We start from the raw sequence: 19,778 nt of genomic DNA, 5'->3' as shown, positions 1-19,778 counted from the left end.
GTGACTGTGAAACCATAAAATGAATTGCAATGTTCCTTTTGTTTCTATTTTATGTAATAATTTGAGGAGTATTGGTATCAACTCTCCTCTAAAAGTCTGATAGAATTTATGTGATAAAACCGTCTGGCATTGGATAGTTTTTGTTTGTTTGTTTATTCTGTTTTTTAGGGGGGAGAGACTTAACCTTCTATTTCACTAGGTGTTATCAGTCTATTTAAATTGTTTATCTGATCTTGACTTAACTTTGGTAAGTGGTACCACCAATTGAGAAAACTGTCCATTTCTTTTAGATTTTTCCAAATTTGTGAAGTATAGGTTTTTAAAGTATGTCCTTATGATTCTTCGGATTTCCTCAGTGTCTGTTGTTATGTCCCCCTTTTCGTTTCTGGTTTTGTTAATTTGGATATTCTCTCTGTGTCTTTTAGTTAGTTCGGATAAGGGTTTGTCTATCTTGTTGATTTTTTTTTTAAAGAACCAACTCTTTATTTAATCAATTCTTTGTATTGTTCTCTTTGTTTCTATTTTATTGATTCAGCCCTGTTTGATTATTTCCTGCAGTCTACTCCTCTTGGGTGTGTTTGCTTCTTTTTGTTCTAGAGCTTTTAGGTGTACTATTTAGTTGCTAGTATGAGATCTCTCCAATTTCTTTATGTAGGCACTTCATGCTATGAACTTTCCTCTAGCGCCACTTTCATTGTGTCCCATAAGTTTGAGTATTCGTTGTCACTGAATTCTAGAAAGTCTTTAACTCCTCTCTTTATTTCTGTCTTGACCCAGTTTTCATTGAATAGAGATTTGTTCAGTTTCCATGACTTTGTAAGCTTTCCAGTGTTTCTGTTGTTGTTGATATCCAACTTTAACCCATGGTGGGCTGATGCAGAGAGTTATTTCAGTTTTCTTGTATCTATTGAAGACTTGCTTTGTGTCCAGGTGTGGGGTCATTTCAGAGAAAGTTCCAGGAGATGCTGAAAGGAAGGTATATTCTTTTGTGTTTGGGTTAAATGTTCTGTAGACATCTGTTAGGTCAATTTGGTTTATAACATCTGTTAACTCCAATATTTCTGTTTAATTTTTGTTCTGGATGACCTGTCCATTGGTGAAAGTAGGGTAATAGAAGTCTCCCACTGCTGGGCGGTCGTGGCACACACCTTTAATCCCAGCACTCGGGAGGCAGAGGCAGGCAGATCTCTGTGAGTTCGAGGCCAGCCTGGGCTATAGAGCAAGTTCCAGGACAGGCTCCTAAGCTACACAGAGAAACCCTGTCTCAAAAAACAAAAACAAACAAACAAAAGGTCTCCCACTATGAGTGTGTGATGTTTGATGTGTGGTTCAAGCTGTAGTCAAGTTTATTTTTACAAACTTGTGTGTCCTTGTGTTTTAGGGCATAGATTTTAAGAAATGAAACGTCATCTTGGTGGATCTTTCCTTTGGTGAGTATGTAGTGTTCTTCCCTACCTCTTTCAATTAATTTTAGTTTAAATTCTATTTTGTTAGATACTAAAATGGCTATACCAACTTGCTTCTTAAGTCCATTTGCTTGGAATATCTTTTTCCAACCTTTCACCCTGAGGTGATGTGCCCTCCTTAGTGTTGAGGTGTGTTTCTTAGATGCCACAGAAGGATGGGTCCTATTTTCACATCCATTCTGGTAGTCTGTGTCTTTTTAATGCAGATTTGAGAGATATCAATGACCAGTGATTGTTGATTGCTGTTATTTCGTTGTTTGGGGTGTGTGTGTGTGTGTGTGTGTGTGTGTGTGTGTGTGTGTGTGTGTTTCCCTTCTATTTATTATGTATACAGTGTTCTGTCTGCATGTATCCCTGCAGGCCAGAAGAGGGAGCCAGATCTCATTACAGATGGTTATGAGCCACCATGTGGATGCTGGGAATTGAACTCAGGACCTCTGGAAGAATAGCCAGTGTTCTTAACCTCTGAGCCATCTCTCCAGCCCTGTATTATGATTTCTTATATTTGGGTTTTGATTGGGTGGGCTGACTCTGCATGTGTATGTGTTTCTAGTGGTTTTTTTCTTTGTTGTTTATTTTGTTTTATTCTGGTTTTTTTATTTGCCTGTTTGTTTTCTAAAGAGAGAGAGAAAGAAAGCACAGAGTTGAAAGGGTTGGGGAGTAGAAAGGATCTGGGAGGAGATGTTGGAGGAGAAACTATGAACTGAATATTACATGAAAACAATTTATTTTCAATTAAAAAAGAACTTGGATTGGTGTTACTCTTACACCAATCATCCATGTTGCCTCTTAGACACATGCTGGTAAATTTGTTCTGGGGCCCAGATCTTTGTAAGGTTTGGCTAATATTTATTCTAGTTGTTTATTCTGAGCTGGTTGTTGGCCATTGGGATGGATGTTTCTTTTGGCCTGCTTTCAGAGCGTTGGTCAGGTCCTGCATGTACTTGTTAGCACTCAGCCTTTTTCTCCAGCTGCTTTTTCCACTTTTCAACTGCCTCTCCTGCTAATTGTAGTGTCATTCTTTTTTTAGTTTACAAGTTCTATGAGTTCTGATCATAAAGATCCCAAAGTTCAGGGTCATTGTTACCTACAGCCAAATGTGGGAGGTAATTGTCAACTTGGAAGAGTCACCTGGAAGAAGGGCCTTTGGGCATTCCCATGGGAGAGTCTCTTGATTATGTCAAATTTAATGAGAAGACCCATTTTACCTGTAGGCATGACTACTTCCTGGACAAAGGATCATGGACTGTTTAAAATGGAGGACATGAGCCAGCACCAGCACACATGCAATCATTACCCTCTCCTTCTGACTCCAGACATAATGTGACCAGCTGCTTCCAGCTCCTGCTGCCTTGGCATCAGAGACATGATGGATTGTACCCTGATGTGATGGCTGTTCTTGGCTGTCAACTTGACTATATCTGCAATAAACTGCAATCCAGAAGAAATGGAGGACACACTTGTGATCTGGATCTTGAAGCAAGAAGACAATATGCCTTTGATCTGAATCTTGAGGCTGGAAGACACACCTCTAATCTGGGCCACACCTTCTGCTGGAAGCCTATATAAGGACAATGGAAGAAGGAAGGGTTCCTTCTTCACCTGCTTGCCCTCGCCTTGTCAGCACATCCATTCCTTCACTGGCACTGGAGCCTACCTCTTTGGGATTCAGTATATACAGAAGACTAGCTGAGACACACAGTCTCATGGGACTGAGCAGCAACTAGATTCTTGGGCTTTCTATTCACAATTAGCAATTGTTGGACTGCAGCCTGTAAGTCATTCCAATAAATTTATATACACAAATACATATGACAGAGAGTCATTCCATAAGTTCAATTGTAGCTGGAGAGCTTTTCTCTCCAGGTCCCATCAAGTCCCGCCCGTCCCGGAGTCCACTTATAAAATAAACACACAGATGCTTATATTATTTAAACTGTTTGGCCATTAGCTCAGGCCTATCATTGTTTAGCTCTTAGTCTTATATTTAGCCCATTTTTATTAATCTATACTTTGTCACATGGCTCATAGCTTACTGGTACCTTACATCTTGCTTGTCCTGGTGGCGGCTCCAGGCAGTCTCTCCCCTCCTCCTGAGAGAACAGGAAGTAGTGGGGAGACACTGGCAGCCACTGCTGTGACAAACAGCATGTAAAGATGCCAGTAAGCCACGAGCCACATGGCAAGGTATAGATTTATAGAAATGGATTAATTTAAGATATAAAAACAGTTAACAAAAAACCTGCCATGGCCATACAGTTTGTAAACAATATAAGTCTCTGTGTGTTTACTTGGTTGGGTCTGAGCGACTGTGGGACTGGTGGGTGACAGAGATTTGTCCTGACTGTGGGCCAGGCAGGAAAACTCTAGCTACATTCTATGACTCTAGAGAACCCTAATTAATACACCTGCATTGCAGACTACAATATACCTTTCCCTCCTTAAGTATCTTTCATCAGAGTATTTTGTCACAGCAATAGGAATAGAAAAATAAGACAGCATGCAACATTCTCAGAGGGAAGGCCAAGACATTCCACCTTGATTTGGGTCTTGAAGGAATCTTAATGAATCAGCTGGGAAGACACACATATCAGAGTGATCCTGAGCTTTGTCATGTTCCTAAAAACATGCAGAATACATTTAAGACACACAACAGTAAGAACTGACCTTAGAGTAGTAATCTGAGGATTTATTTTGAAGAGCAGGTATTCAAATCTATTTGTAAAAATTGACCTACTATACAGAATTTTCATGATGGTAATGATCTTCACACTTCTAAATTGATGATCCAATTTAAAAAAGGACATTTTTTTAAAAAGCAAATGTCTTCCTGGCTTCTTTATCAATAATCAGGTGTCCATAGGTGTGTGGATTTACATCTGGGTCTTTAATTCAATTCCACTGATCATCATGTCTGTTTTTTATGCCAATACCATGTGGCTTTTATTACTCTAGCTCCATAGTACACCTTGAAATCAAGAATAGTGCTGGAGAGATGGCTCAGAGGTTAAGAGCACTGCTTGTTCTTCCAAAGGTCCTGAGTTCAATTCCCAGCAACCACATGGTGACTCACAACCATCTGTAATGAGATCTGGTGCCCTCTTCTGGCTTGCAAGGATATGTGCAGACAGAACACTGTATACATAATAAATAAATAGATTTTTTAAAAAAAAAAAAAAAGAATAGTGATAGATGTTTTTTTACTTTACAGGATTGTCTTAGCTGTCCTGGGCTTTTTGTTTTTCCATATGAAATTCTGCATTGTCCTCTCAAGATCTATATAGAATTGTGTTGGAATTTTGATGGAGATTGTACTGAATCTGTATCTAGATTGTTTTTGGTAGGATGGCCATTTTTGCTATGTTAATTCTACTGATCCATGAGCATGGGAGATCTTTCCACCTTCCAATATCTTCTTGAACTACTTTCTTCAAAGACTTGAAGATTTTATCATACAAGTCTTTTACTTGCTTGATTAGAGTTATTCCCAAGATATTTTGTATTTGTGACTGCTGTGAAAGGTGTTGTTTTCCTGTTGTGTGATATTTTGATTGTGTTCTGACAAATAAAGCTTGCTTAGAGTCAGAGGGCAGAGCTAGCCACTAGCTGACCTAAATTAACCATAGAGATTGGAGGATTGTAGACAGAGAGGAGACAGGAAGTAGTAAGGTGGGACAGAGAGGGGATCTCAGCCTTTTTGGATGGGGGAATGCTAGAGGTAGGAGGTGACTGGTGGCTGCTTCCTGCTTCTCTGATCTTTCAGGTTCTTACTCCAATATCTGGCTCTTGATTTTTTGTTGATAAAGATTAATTAGATTAATGTTTCATTTCCCTGATTTCTTTCTCAGTCCATTTGTCATTTGTATATACAAGGGCTACTGATTTTTCTGAGTTAATCTTGTATCCAGCCACTTTGCTGAAAATGTTTATCCCAGGTAAAATTCTCACAGTTCCCAGGCAGTCTATACTATTGCCCACACTGGGGATAGGCAACTTTACAGGTTCCTATATCTTCTACCCACAAATGACTGTCATCACTGCTTGTACCAGCAGCCAAACTCCCCAGTGGGAGTCAGCAGGGTATGCCTCAACAGTATGTACAACCCCCCCCACCCCCCGCCGGGATGTTCCCGGGAGTGGAGAAACGGTACCCTTTGGTGGGAAAATTGCCCACCCCTAGGGTAAGCTTAGTTTCTTTTTTTCCTGTATTGTTTTACACATATGTCTGTCTACTCTTGCCTATTGTCCTGGTGCTTTGGGGGGTGTCAAGAATTAAGGTGCTCACTGTCCCAGTATTCACAAAAGCCCAAGTATGTAGTCCATTAATGATACACTACCCAGTGCATCTGTAATTCAACAGGATGCCTCTGGCCATGCATGACCCTCATTTGCAAGCAATGTTGTCACCCAGTCAGAGGAGCAGCTTGAGTAGTTACACACACACACACACACACACACACACACACACACACACACACACACACCTCAGCTCTTAGAAGTGAGAGAATTGTGCTGCAAAGGGAGAGGGTTGTGCTGCTAGTTTTATGTCAGCTTGACGCATGCTGGAGTCATTTTGAACAAGAAAAACCTCAATTGTGAAAATGGCCCCAATCAAACTGGCCTGTGGTATTCTCTAGATTGATGTACTAGTGCCCAGCTCATTGTGGGTGGTCTTGCCCCTAAGGTGACGGTCCTTGTGCCATAAGAAGCAAGCCAAGCAAGCCATGAGAAGCAAGCCAGTAATCAGCATTCCTCCATGGCCTCCATCAGTTCCTCCTCCAAGTTCCTTCCCTTGTTGAGTTCCTCCCGACTTTCCTCATTGATGGACTGCTGCCTAGAAGTATGTGAAATAAACCCTGTCCTTTCCGACTTGCTTTTGGTCATGATGTTTTATCACGGCAATAGACACCCTAAAGTAGACAAGGGCTTTCATTTCCTCCTACCAGAGGCCTGAACTTGGGGTGCAGACTGTCACAAGCCATTTTGTAGCAGCAGCCTACTGCCCCAGCAACCTCCACACTCATCAGACTCTGCAGCCTCAACTCACGTAGAGCACTCAGGAAAGATGTTTGGATAGGACCAGGTAGGGTTAGAGTTAGTTTTTTATATCTAGTGATAGAGATTGAATTAAAGTCAGAGAAAGTTGTATAACATGACTTTTTTTTCCTGGACATATCTTGTATTAGAAATGGGTCTGGGATCCCAAGAAAATGACCACACAATCTACAGTATTTCTTCAAGGCAAAAAGTTTTACTTCTGCAGAGGAGTGTATGGGCAAACCCTATCCAGCCTACAAGCACACCAAGCAGGAATCATGCTGGGTTTTTATTTCTAATGAAAAAGGTATCCTGTACCTCACCACACATTCTTACTCAGTTGACAGAGATGTGTCAGTGGGAGAGGGCTTTGAGGTTTCAAAATATTTGTGTGATTTCCAGCCTCCCTCCCCCCACCCCATGGTTGGAGATCAAGATGTGTGCACCCGGATGTTACGTCATTCCACCATCATGGACTCTAACCCTCTGAAACTGCAGGTCAAGTTAAACAATTCCTTTTGTAAGTCGCCTTGTTTGTGGTATTTTATCACAGCAATAGAAAAGTAACTTAGTTGAATGTGTGCATGGGAGTACAGATTCACACAGAGGCCAGGAGACAGTCTCACCCCTTGTCAGCTACCATGTGAGCTGCACAATATAAGCACTGGTAACGGAACTTAGGTTCTGTGAAAGAGCATTGCATGTTTATAACCACTGAGCCATCTCGAGCCCTTAAATGAATTTTGTCTTATTTAACACTTTGAGACAGAACATTTCTTTTCCATGCCCTGCTTTTGTGTGAATACATCTCCCATCCTCATTCGTTTAAGCTTGTTTTTAGATGCTTTTCTAAATCTGTGAAACACTCAGATGTTATCATTATGTCATCTATGCAATGTCCCACAAAAAGCAGGCAGTTCAACAACCCAGCAAGTCTGCCGCAGCACAGAAGACACCATAGCTTGTATCAGTTCTTCAGTCAAAAGAGCAATGTTAAGCATAGTGGTGTGGCTGTGGAGACCACTTTATCTAGCTCTCTATAATCCATGACCATTCTTCAGGAGTTATCTGGCTTCTTCATAGACCATACTGGGCTTTTGAAAACATGTTGATCTAGGCAAAAAGAAAAATTACCTTTTCTGACTCCTTTCCTGTAATTCTATCATAGCCCCCAGGCAGTCTATACTGTGTGATATTAACCACCATACTGTGGCAGACAACTTTACAAATTTTCAGTCTGACCACCCTCACAGTTTGTATCTTTAGGATAAGCTCTCCAGTGGTGGCATGTCAGGTGTGCCCCAGCAATACAATCACCCCCAGAATATTCTCTTGCAGTAGAGAAGTGGGGTGGTTGGCCACTCCTAAATAAGCCTGGTCCTTTTTACCTGTACTGTCTTATTTCCATACCTACCTGCTGTTGTCCCTTTTGCCTTGGGAGTTGCTATGTATTTATTTATACTTGGCTCCTGTATGCACCAGAACCAGGTATTTTGCACAGTAATTGCATAGCAATGAATCTGTCAGATTGCAACTCATAGTTTGCCTTGGCCATCCTGTCAGGGGAGCAGTTTGGTTAGTCCTACCCAAGACCATCTCTTCCCTTCACAGGACACATGGGGAGTCACTTGAATTTCCCTATCCCTTTTCTTTCCATCACTCGTTTGCTGAACTGCTGGTCAGTTTTTCAATCTTAGAAGACCCACAAGTATAGCATTTGGTTCTTTATTTTCTCCCTAAAAAGTCCAGCTCAACACAGATCTTTTCACATTTCTTTTCAGGTAACTCCAATAGAACCTATCATCTGTTTTCTCATGTATTACCTTGGTTTAGTCAGGTTCTAAAGCAACAGAACTGATAAAAATGAATATATATTAGAGTGGCTTGCAGGCCGTGTTCAAGCTAGACTTACAGTGGCTATCTCCTGATGGAAAGGCCGAGAATAGGGTAGTTGTTCAATCCGCAAGACTGGATTCCTCAGCAATTTGAATCTGGTGCTGGAATCCTAGCAAATTCCTAGAGAGCTGCTGGTGTTCAGTCTACATTGGAATCCCAAATAAGTAGGTTCTAATACCAGCAAAGATGTTTCAGCAACAGGACAGATGAACCTTCCAGTCAGAGTGAGGGCAAGCAGGCAAAAAGCAAATACCTCCCCCTTCCATATCCTTTTCTGTGGGCTGCTACCATAAGGTGTGATCCAGAATTAGGGTGGGCCTTCCCACCTCAAATGATTCAATCAAGAAAAATCCCTCACAGGTATGCCCAGCTGGTTGGGTTTTAGTTTTTTCCAGATACAATCAAGTCGGTATACAAGTTTAGCCACCACACACCTTAAGAACTTGATTTATATGCCAGTTAGGCCACTCGGGTCCCACCATAGGACTCAGTTAAGCCAGTGAAGCTCCAATACTAATTTTTAGGTCACTGCTGAATAAGTTGCTTTTTTAACTGCCCTTCAACCACAGTTATATTTAACACTTCTCTCATTTCCAGGTCTCTCTCAGATGCCTCTCCTTCCTCTGTTGTCTTCTGTCCCCTGGTATCCATGGGGATGTCAGTCCGTCATAGCCAAGTACTGCTAATGTCTTATATAGGCTAGTCCATCAGTGACTGATTTCCCCCATGCTCCCTTAGGATAATCAGCCTTTGACTTAAGAAGGGATGTGTAATTATAATGCTATTTTTCTATTTTTCTGCCTCCACAAAATCCAGACTGATCCGATCTGCCCCTGTGTCACAGCCTCAAGACGAAGTTCTGACAGACTTTCTTCCTGCTTGTTCCAAAGCTTTTGCCGGTTCCAGCAGCTCAGATGATGAATACTCCTGTATTATTATCATAGTTCCTCTACTTGACCATTATTAGTATCCCCGCCTTCAGGTTGAACCATGGATTTTCCATTTTGCTCTATTAAAGATCAGGTCTGAGGAGTATCACTTTTATGATGTTTTCTTCCTCACTTTTGGATTCTTCCTCTGAATTTCAAGATTTTTTTTTGATCCTAGAAATACTCCTAGCACAGATAGAAGATGTACTCTCTTTATATTTGCATCCATAATCATAATAAATATCAAGTCAGCACCTCCATCTCCACCTCTCTTTTATCTGATTTAGCCACTAAATGAGACAAATGCAGCTCATGCCAAAAGCATGCACTATTCCCACTGTAAGACCACCTTTATACAGAAAAGTTTGCTTTGAAATATCATCTGTTCTCACATGCATTTCTTACTATAGCACAGACCAGATCATTTCCATGGTCTTTTGCGAAAACCCTTGATATTTATTATGTAAGGCCTAGGGTTGGGTTACGGTTTAGAGTTTAAGGTTAGTGCTAGAGTTATAGAGATAGAGGGTTAGAGTTAAAAACCTAGGGATAGTTTATAGTTTAGGGTTACCAATAAGAGGTGGGGTTAGAATTTAGTGCTTACAGTTTAGTGTTATAGGGTTCAATTTTTCTAGGGTTAGGGTTGCAAATAGATTTGGGATAGGGTTCACAGTTAAGTTTAGTGATGTGGTTAGAAATACGGAATTAGGCATAGGGGATAAGGTTAAAGGATTGTGGTTCTAACTAATAGAGTTAAGGGTGAAGAGGTGGGGTTATCTGTTAGGTTAGGGTTAGACAACTCAGGCTTAAAGTTATAGTCAGATGACTAGGAATAGGGTTTTGGATAGACAACTCAAGGTTAGAGGATTAAGGGTTAGGGTGAGAGGATTATAGAGTTTAGTGCTAGAGTTTTGGTTAGATAAGTCCAGTTCAGGGTTAGAGGATTGGAGGACTAGAGACAGAAATAGTGGTGAGGATTAGGAGTTTAGTGTTGGGATTAGATTTGGGTTTATTTTAGGTTTGTATTGAGGTTAGGAGTTAGGATTTAAAGTTGAAGGGTCATTATGATTTAGAATTAAGGTTTGTTTAGTGGTATAAGTCTTAGGGTGGTCTTAGATTTAGGAGATTTGAGATTTAGTATTAGAAATAGGGCTAGTCAAAGGATAGATTAAAGGGTCAGAATAATTGTTAAGGTTAAGATAATTATTAGGGATTATGATAAGGGTTAGCCACTCAATGATTTGGGTAGAGTTACACAAAACTAAACCTAATTCCTAACTGACCCATAGAAATAACCTTCTAACCCTAATCCTAAATCTAATCCTTAACTCTAACTTTGTCCCTAATACTTTGTCTAACTCTTAACCTGACACTAACTAACCCCAATCTCAACCCTAAACCTTGATTAACTCTAACCCCACCCCAACCCCAACTCCAAGCCCAACTGACTCTAGTCTTTAACTATACCAACTAAACCTAGTGCTGTGTTGCATAAACCTAGTCCTGACCACCAAACCTAACTAAATCTAACCCTGGGTCTAACCCTAATAACAAATCTTTTTTTCTTTTTGTTGTTCATTATTTTTTTGGGGGGTTTTTTATTTCTAATTCCAAATCTTACCCTAACCCAGAGTCTAATTCTGAGTTTGCTGAAGCTAACCTCAATCCTGAGTATACTAATCCTAACCCTGTAACCCTAACCTTGTAACCCTTGCCCTAACTTGTAACCCTAGCCCTGTAACCTTAAGCATGTAACTCTAACCCTAACCCCTACCTGCAAACCTAATCCTAACCCTACTCCAGTACCCTGTCCTCGGCCCTAACCCTACCACTGCAGGGGCCTCTGGAACAAGGCACTGAGTCCTCGTGCATGTAGATGAGATCCAAGTAGCAGCAGTTGGATGGCACCAGTTGCACCTGGTGCATGTGGTGATTGGCTGCATACCTGCAGCTGGAAGTGTGCCAACTGTTTGCCAATAATTCCAGCCATGACGATCCCACTAAGCCAATCCTGTCAAGATTTTTAAATATGGGGCAGCACATCTTCACTGAATTTTACTAAACTCCTCACATTTCTTTATGTGACCTTTTCAAAGCACTCACTTGCTCATTTTGCCAGCTTGGCAAATTAGGTTTGCTTGTTTATGCTTAGTTCATGAACTAAGAACAGTTGGTTGTTCAACTTTACAATGTAAAGTACAAACAAACACAGACTATTAGCTTTCAGGGTGAATAAGTTACTCATAGGGCTAAGCCTAAAATATTTACTGTGGTATATGGCCCTTTGCAAAAAGGGATTTATCAACCCAGTGATCGTATGTTCCCTAGGCTATTTCCTATGCTCTAGCCTCCCATGCACTGCTAGACGGACTTTACTTTCATAATATTCAGTATCAGTAGCTAACTCATAAGGAATGTGGACAATGAACCAATCACTGACCTAGACAGACATTATAATTTATGGGACTGACCTAGGCCTTCTGCATGTGTGTGGCAGTTATATAGTTTGGTCTGTTTGTAGAGCTCCTAGCAGTGAGATCAGGACCTGTCCCTGGCACTTAGCTGGCTTTTGGTTCCCCATGATGGATTACCTGGCCCAGCCTTTATATAGGGGGAGGAGCTCAGTCCTGCCTCAACTTGATGTGCCATGCTTTGTTCAAGCCCATGGGAGATCTGCCCCTTTCTGAATGGAGATGGAGGAGTGGATGGGGAGGGGGGTAGATGGGAATAGGGAGGATTGGAGGGAGGGGAAACTGAGGTCAGTATGTAAAATAAATGAAAGAATGTTAATTAAATAAAATAAAATTTTAAAAAATTAAATTATATAAATTAACTTATTTATAAAAATAAAACAGTCAAAACTCAAAAAAAGTAAAATTTTGAGTCATGTGCTTTTATCCTTCAGATGAGAAAACAGAACCATATTAAAAGATGGTAACTATTCCTATGACTACTAAACTATATATTATTTACCATCTTTAAAATTATTATAAGGTAGACATTTTTCAGATTTCATTGTGTAATAATATATAAAACATATAATTCCTCCTGTACACCTGTGATTTTCCCACCCCCATTCAACATCTTCTATGTAGTGCCCCCTTTGTGCACAGTGTTTTACATATCCTAGCACCGTGTAGTATACAAAGAAGACTATGATATCTTCACTCTGCAAGAGTGTCCTCTTGAACTGGTGGGACAGATATGTGTCAGCTAATACCAAAGGATAAGGAGTATTGATTCCCATCCTAGTTAACATCCAATGTCTCAATGGAACCATGAGTATTAGGGTTACAGTTCTCCTGGGAGGGAGAGTGGTGAGCTGCAGTAACCTTGGGGAAATTAGTCCTTACAACACTGTGTGTGTGTGTGTGTGTGTGTGTGTGTGTGTGTGTGTGTATGTTTGTGTGTGTATATTTGTGTGTGTATGTATGTGTGTATGTGTATGCATGTGTGTGTATATGTGTGTGTATGTGTGTGTGTGTGTGTAAACACACATTGTGTATATAAACATCTTACTGAGGTTAAAGTCGATGTGCTGCTTGTGTTTATGCTTGGGTGAGTTAGAGGCCACTAAGTGATATCCTACCCAAAAAATAATTAATTAACTAATTAATTAATAATTAATGATAACCATAAAATAATCGTGTTACTTTCCTCCTCACAACACTTAGGAAGATGTCTGAGAAGACCACCACCTCTCCTTTTTCTTCAATGACAGCTATTAACTTGAGTTCGATTTTTAGTTTCTGACTAAAAGTGAAACATTATGGCCTAAAAGAAAACTCTTGGAACGCTTGGGTTCCTTTTCCTTGGCTTTGTTATCTGGAGAGCTGCTCCACGGCTCTCAGCACACGGAGGGACAACAGCATGGTGCAGGTTACAGTGCGTGCCTATGTCTTCATAACAGAACTTCTGTGCAGGAGCTGACCCTCACCCTAACTCCACACTTCTAACCTAAACCCCACCCCTCACTGTGATGGCTGGAAGGAGAAAGGGCCCCAGAGGCTCTGTGGACTGCCCATTCCCAGCTGGTGGAACTGTTGGGAAGGATTAGAAGGAGTGGCCTTGTTGGAGGAGATGTGTCGTGTGGGTGGTCTTTGAGGTTTCAAAAGCCCTTGCCATTCCCAATTAGCTCTCCCTTTTCCCCACCTCTCTCTCCATGTCCCTCTCTCCCTACCCCTCTGACTTTTGAATGTGGAAGGAGCTTTCAGCTACTGCTCAAGCACCATGATGGCCTGCAGCCATGCTTCCGGCCATGAGGGTCATAGACTCACCCTCTAAAACTGTAAACACTGTACACTTCCCTCTATGAGCTGCCTTGGTCATGGTGTTTTGTTACAGCAACAGAAAACTAATTCTACCACTAGGCCTAACCCCATATAACCCTAACCCCTTCCTTGTCCCTAACACTTAGCCCTAACCATCATTAAACCTAATCCCCATAACCTTCAAACCTAAGCCTAAGTAACCCCTAATCCTCCAAACCTAACTCCAACTCTAATCTTAAAAGCCAAGGTCTAGGAGTTAGAACCCTGACAGGCTCTTTCTCCCGACAACATCCCCCCACCTCCTTCCCGCTGACCTGTCCAGGCTTATCAGATAAACTCAAGGTGGGACAGACTTGGACGTGTGGTGGTGGTTTGAAAGAAAATGACCTCCAAAGGGAGTGGCACTATTAGGAAGGATGGCCTTATTGGAGGATGTAGCAGGAATCTTAACAGGTCTTATTAATAAAATCAAGCCTGAGGACAGTTATTGGGGTGAATGCTGGAAAATCAGAGAAGCAGAACAAGCCACAGCTTCCTCACCTCACCAGTTCCTTTGCTGATCCTGTTTCCTCAGACTGGAAGTCTCTGAGTCCTCATATCTGAATGGCTCTCAGCTGAACTGTGCTGCTCAAAACCTAAAAGCTTAACCAGCCAAAAGCGTCTAGTTTCTGGTCCTCGTGCCTTATATACCTTTCTGCTTTCTACCACCAATCCCTGGGATTAAAGGCTCCCTTTCTGGGATTAAAGGTTCGAGTGAGTCACCATGCTTGGCTGTATCCTTGAACACATGGATTTCTGCCTCTGGAATGCTAGGATTAAAGGCGTGTGCTACCACTGCCTATACTAAGTATCTAGTGGCTTTTCTGTTCTCTGACTCCAGATAAGTTTATTAGGGTACACAATATTTTGGGGAACACAATACCACCACAGAGGAAGTGTGTCTATCATTGTGGAAGTGGGCTTTGAGGTCTCATATATATTTAAGTCACACCCAGTGTCTCAGACCACTTCCTGTTGCCTGCCAATCAAGATGTAGGGCTCTCAGCTCCAGCACCATGTCTGCCTGCACGCCACCATGCTCCCACTAAGTTGATAATGGATGGAACCTCTGAAACTGTAAGCCACCCCAAGTAAATGTTTTCGTTTAGAAGAGTTCCCACGGTCATGGTGTCTCTTTACAGCGATAAAACCCTAAGACAGCCTTTAATAACACTTTTTAACCTGTTGCTCCTGCCTGATGTTTCTGAAATTTTCACTGCTTCTACCTGCTATGCTCAAGATTTTTCCTGCCTTGGAGGATCTCTGTGAGTTCGAGGCCAGCCTGGGCTACCAAGTGAGTTCCAGGAAAGGCGCAAAGCTACGCAGAGAAACCCTGTCTCGAAAAACCAAAAAAAAAAAAAAAAAGATTTTTCCTGCCTTAATTCTTTAATTGGCAGAGAAAAAGAACCCGATCTAAAGCCCTAGACAGTAATATTTTGGGAGACTCATAGTCAAAGATTTCTTCTAAGAACCACTGGCTCAGTATAAGCCAAGCCAAACCATGGAAGGATGGGCGCAATCACTGAGCTTCCAGAATTCTTCCTCCTTCCTGGAATGGGGGAGGGGTGTCTAGGAATGGTGGAAGCCCCAAGTTGATTTATTTCTCCCTTCTTTCAGGAAGGGATCCCCCTCAGACTTTAGCTTCAAGGTGTTTCAGAGAGCAAGAGAATGTTTTTCAGATAGTTCTGACCTCTGAAACTACCCCCTGGAGTGGGGCAAAGAGATCTTAGAGTGAATCAATGACAGTGACTTTTACCCCACAGGAGATAAAGTTTTCACCTTTATTCTGTAACATCTTTTTCCTCATTAGTGGCAGGATTGCGACAATATATTTTCTCTTTGTGCTTATCTCATCTCTAGATCAAAATGAAAGGAGCTGTTAGCAAAGCAGCTAAGACTAGACTTTCTTTAAATCAAGCCATTGGCCAACCTAGGTGCCATTCACCATGCCTACCAGGGACAGAGGTTAGCTAGCTCCCCCTGCTGGCCTAAATTCAGAATAGCTGGGAAAGAAAGAAGGGTAAATTAAAACTTGAGATACCCTCACTGGACTGACTGGGGCTGATCTTGAGATCACCTTCATACAGCATAAGGTGATCCTCAGTAACGCCACTGTGGGGCTTACACAGACTCACTGGTAGCCCAAAAAAAGGTCCCTGTGATACTGTTTCACAACAAATCCTCCTGGGAGAGATGAGTGGCTGTCTCTTTGGTCACTGGTAGGGCAACTTCCTTTAAGGATATTTGGGCAGCCATTATCATTAAAAACAAACTGCACACTTTGGGTTCTTCTTAAGCCTTTAATTTATCCACCTTCTCCTTTTCCCTTCTGCAACCTCGAAAAGGTGAACAGACAAACAGGGAGATCCAGAGCTGGAAAAAATTTCTCCTTTCTGCTCCACCTCACTTGGTCTACCTCCAATGGCTGACCAGAAGCTCCCAGAATACATATTTAGCCAATTGGCCAGCATCTTCTTGCTGGCTAATCGTTTTTTTCAGGCCATTGTTTGAGATGCACTGGGGTCCTACTCCACACTGCATGAGATGAGAAGTGACTTTGGTTTACATCACTTCAGACAGTACCGAAATCATTATACTGCTTCCAAAGGAAGAGTGTTGCCTGCGGCTAAGGGCGCTTCTCGCCTTGATCTCTCCATCTACAGATAAGGTTAGAAGGAACTGGCATACATCCTGGAATGGAGAAAAACCAGAGGTAACTGAGATAGAAGAGAAACTGGTGGGGACCAGAACAGCGGGTGTGGGTAAGCAGAACCAGTCCCTCACTGGGAAAGGATCCTAGGGGTGCACTTTTTGGGTCACACCAACTTCCCCTTTCACTGAGTTGAGTCAAGATTAGATGACCTCCATTGGTCTCCCAGCCCTGGTGTCACTGTACAAATGCAGACAGATGATTCCTTAGGAGTCCCTATTGGCTTACAGGTTACACCTGCAAAGGCTTAGTAGAAAATCTTTTTCAACACATGCAGGGCCTGAATAGCACTGGGGTGGGGGTGGGGTGGATAATGAAAAAATGGCCCCTGAGTTTTTTGTTGTTGCTGTTATTGTTTGAGACAGGATCTCTCCACATAGCCCTGACTGTTCTGGAACTCACTATGTAGACTAAGCAGGCCTCATACTCACTGAGATTCATCTACCTCTGCCTCTCAAGTGCTGGGATTAAAGGCATGCACCACCATACCCAATCTAGGAGAAACTGAATTATACCATCCTTCAATTAGTTATTCTGTAAATAAGAAGGGAAGTTGCCTGAAATGCCCTACTCCCAACTCTTCTTTTTCTGTAAGATCACCATGAACTCACTAGAAAATACAGGATGGACTCAAAAGACTGGATGTAGTGTGCTCTAGCCCAGGAAGAAATGATGGGGGGAGAGATTAGGGGCGGGGGAGTCTCTCTCAAGAATCCTAGAATCCTTCCACTAGTAAGTAAAAAGTCCCCGAAGTGCTGTCCTGATCTCTGGAACAAGGCTCCCAATGTCCTGCCTATCTGTGCCCACTCCCTCACCCAAGGAGAAACTGCTGCCCCTCCCACACACTCCTAGGACAGGTTTCCTCTTAAGTGTCAGGAGACAGACAAAACCCATAGTCCTTGCCTTCTACACCTTCACAGAACTGACAGCTGGGAAATTAAACTAAGGATTAAGGCAAGTATGTTCAATCCTGTGAGCAATTAAATCAGATAAATGAATTATCCTATTACTAAACTAACCCCTTTGAAAAGAAGGGGAGTCAACATGACAGAGATCTAATGGATCTTCATGAAAAATCTACCCTTCTGATGCCAATGGAGATTGAGAGCCCAACATGGACAGCTTTGGCAAGCATTAATGTAAGCCTAGGAACTGTAGCCATGAGATTGGATTCTCCAGAAGAGCTGCCAGCTAAAGTCATGCTGGGATCAAGAAAAACGGGCCTTGGCGGTTCGTGTTACTGGAGTTGTATCCATGCCAGTGGATGTCCACACAATCCAGAAGAGAATTTGACATTGCTGCTGCCGCTGTTGCTGTTATAACAATGACGCACACCACTGCTACTGTTTCTGGGATTACCATTTCATAATTGCTTAGCTAGCACAGTGGAGACCCTGGCAACAAAAGTAGCTACTACAGTTAGTTAATCTTTCATTCTATTGGGTATGATAAATTTAATTCAGTTATATACATCTTGATTGGCTTTGAAAATTATAAATTTATAAACTCAAATTCCAGTTGCTTTTGGGACACTATCTTATAAGGACTCCAACATACAGTATGGCTCAATAAGGAAGGGAATGGCTCAGTTGCCTTTAGCCTACTGGCTATGGGGGAGATAGGACCTCTGTTGGTCTTTTCTGTATTGAACAGATTGCAAGCCCAGTGCCACTTTGAGATCTTTGGCAGCAATTAACTATGCAGCTCACACACGATTGAGCCGGTATGATAATGAGTATTCAGAGACGGGTAATGCCTGGGAGGCACTCACCAACCTAAGACAGAGCGCCTGTGTGGCCTGGGCAGGCATCTCCATGACGGGTAAGGTGACCTGCTGACGTCCCACGCAACCCAAATCAGAAGCTCATTTTTTAATAAAAGGGGGACCTGCAGGGCCCTGGCCCCCATTTTGGGTAACTGTTGCCTTGCTTGCGGACCTTGACCTTGATATCCTCCCAATGCTAATTCCCTGCCAGGTTCTACCCTCCTGAATGCTTAAGGGAAGTTCCTTGTCTGTGTATCCTGAATACTGGGCATTAACAGCTTAGATGCAAGATTGTAAAACATCAGTAGTGAACCTCTGCCCTCCGGGGTCCTCCCATTGTGCTGTAAGCCAGTATTTAAGACCTCCTACCCCCTTCAAGAAATGACATTCGACATTTAAAATTAAAGTATATATATACTCACACACACACATAATTGAATGAATACCATGAATGTAATCTATGAATACCACAAATGTGATTAATATCATGAGTGTAAGTAATGAATATCATGAGTGTAATTTTAAAAAAAAAAAAGCAAAAAAAAGGGGGGGGAGAGTAATTAGACTGGACTGTTACAAGTGGAAAGTGATTTCTTCACTGCCCATGGGACTAAGATGAGGACTTCCCCACAGAAATCAAAATGACAGTTATGAAGAATGGGTGGGCTATTTTCTTTATTGGAGAATATAGGGTTTAGGAAAGCTAAAGTTAAGCCTCCTTGTTACACCCAGTAACCCTACACATACCTAAGGAAGACATGGAGGTCTCCAGTCTTTAGATTACTCTGAGGAAAGTCCACTAATACAGGACTGGAATCGCAGTAGGAAGTAATCCGAACTGTCTTTCACGCCAGTAATTACTGTATCAAGATAGGAAAACACAACACATCCACTCAGACACACACATGCTATTATTAGTTCCATGGATCTCTTAGTCCTAAAATTAATCATTATATTGTAATAATTATGTATTTCAATGTAACTCAAACCCAAAATTTGTGTTTCATAGACTAAAGTGTAACATATAAAAACATTATAGGTTAAAATTTTGTAATCACTGAAGGCTCAGAAATTGAGTTTATACACTCCTATACTATCTTTCCCATAATTAACTTTTCAGCAATTAAAAATGAAGTGAATAAAAATGTAATTTATGGGTATGTTCTCCAAATAATTTTAAACTTTAATGAAAATGAGAAAATAGTTACTAGAGATATTCTGCTAACCCAGTAGTCTAGTAGCTAAACACCTGTGCCAGAGCAATTAATTCCCACAATGCACAATTTTAGCATACCAGGAAAATACTCATTAAGTACAACACACACATACACACACACACTCTCTCATAATCTAAATAAGCTATTATTTATATCATATTATGTATTATGTAATACATGTGTGTGTATATATATAATATACAATATTAAATTTATTATATATAATAAGGTATTACAAAGTCTGGGAAACAAACAGGCTAAAAGCTCTGCAGAATTAGTCAAACAAGATACATTAATTTATGCACAAGTTATGAATTCTTGTTTCCATGAAGAGAAAGTTTGAATTTATAAGAAATGTTATCTTTTCAAATAGGAGTGATCTTCACTATTCATAACTCTGCATACACTAGTGATGTACAACTTAAGCAAATAAAAGGCTGCCATGCTT

The sequence above is a fragment of the Peromyscus leucopus genome, chromosome 1 (assembly GCF_004664715.2).
Source record: "Peromyscus leucopus breed LL Stock chromosome 1, UCI_PerLeu_2.1, whole genome shotgun sequence".
Taxonomy (NCBI): domain Eukaryota; kingdom Metazoa; phylum Chordata; class Mammalia; order Rodentia; family Cricetidae; genus Peromyscus; species Peromyscus leucopus.
Note: the sequence above shows the minus strand (reverse complement) of the source record.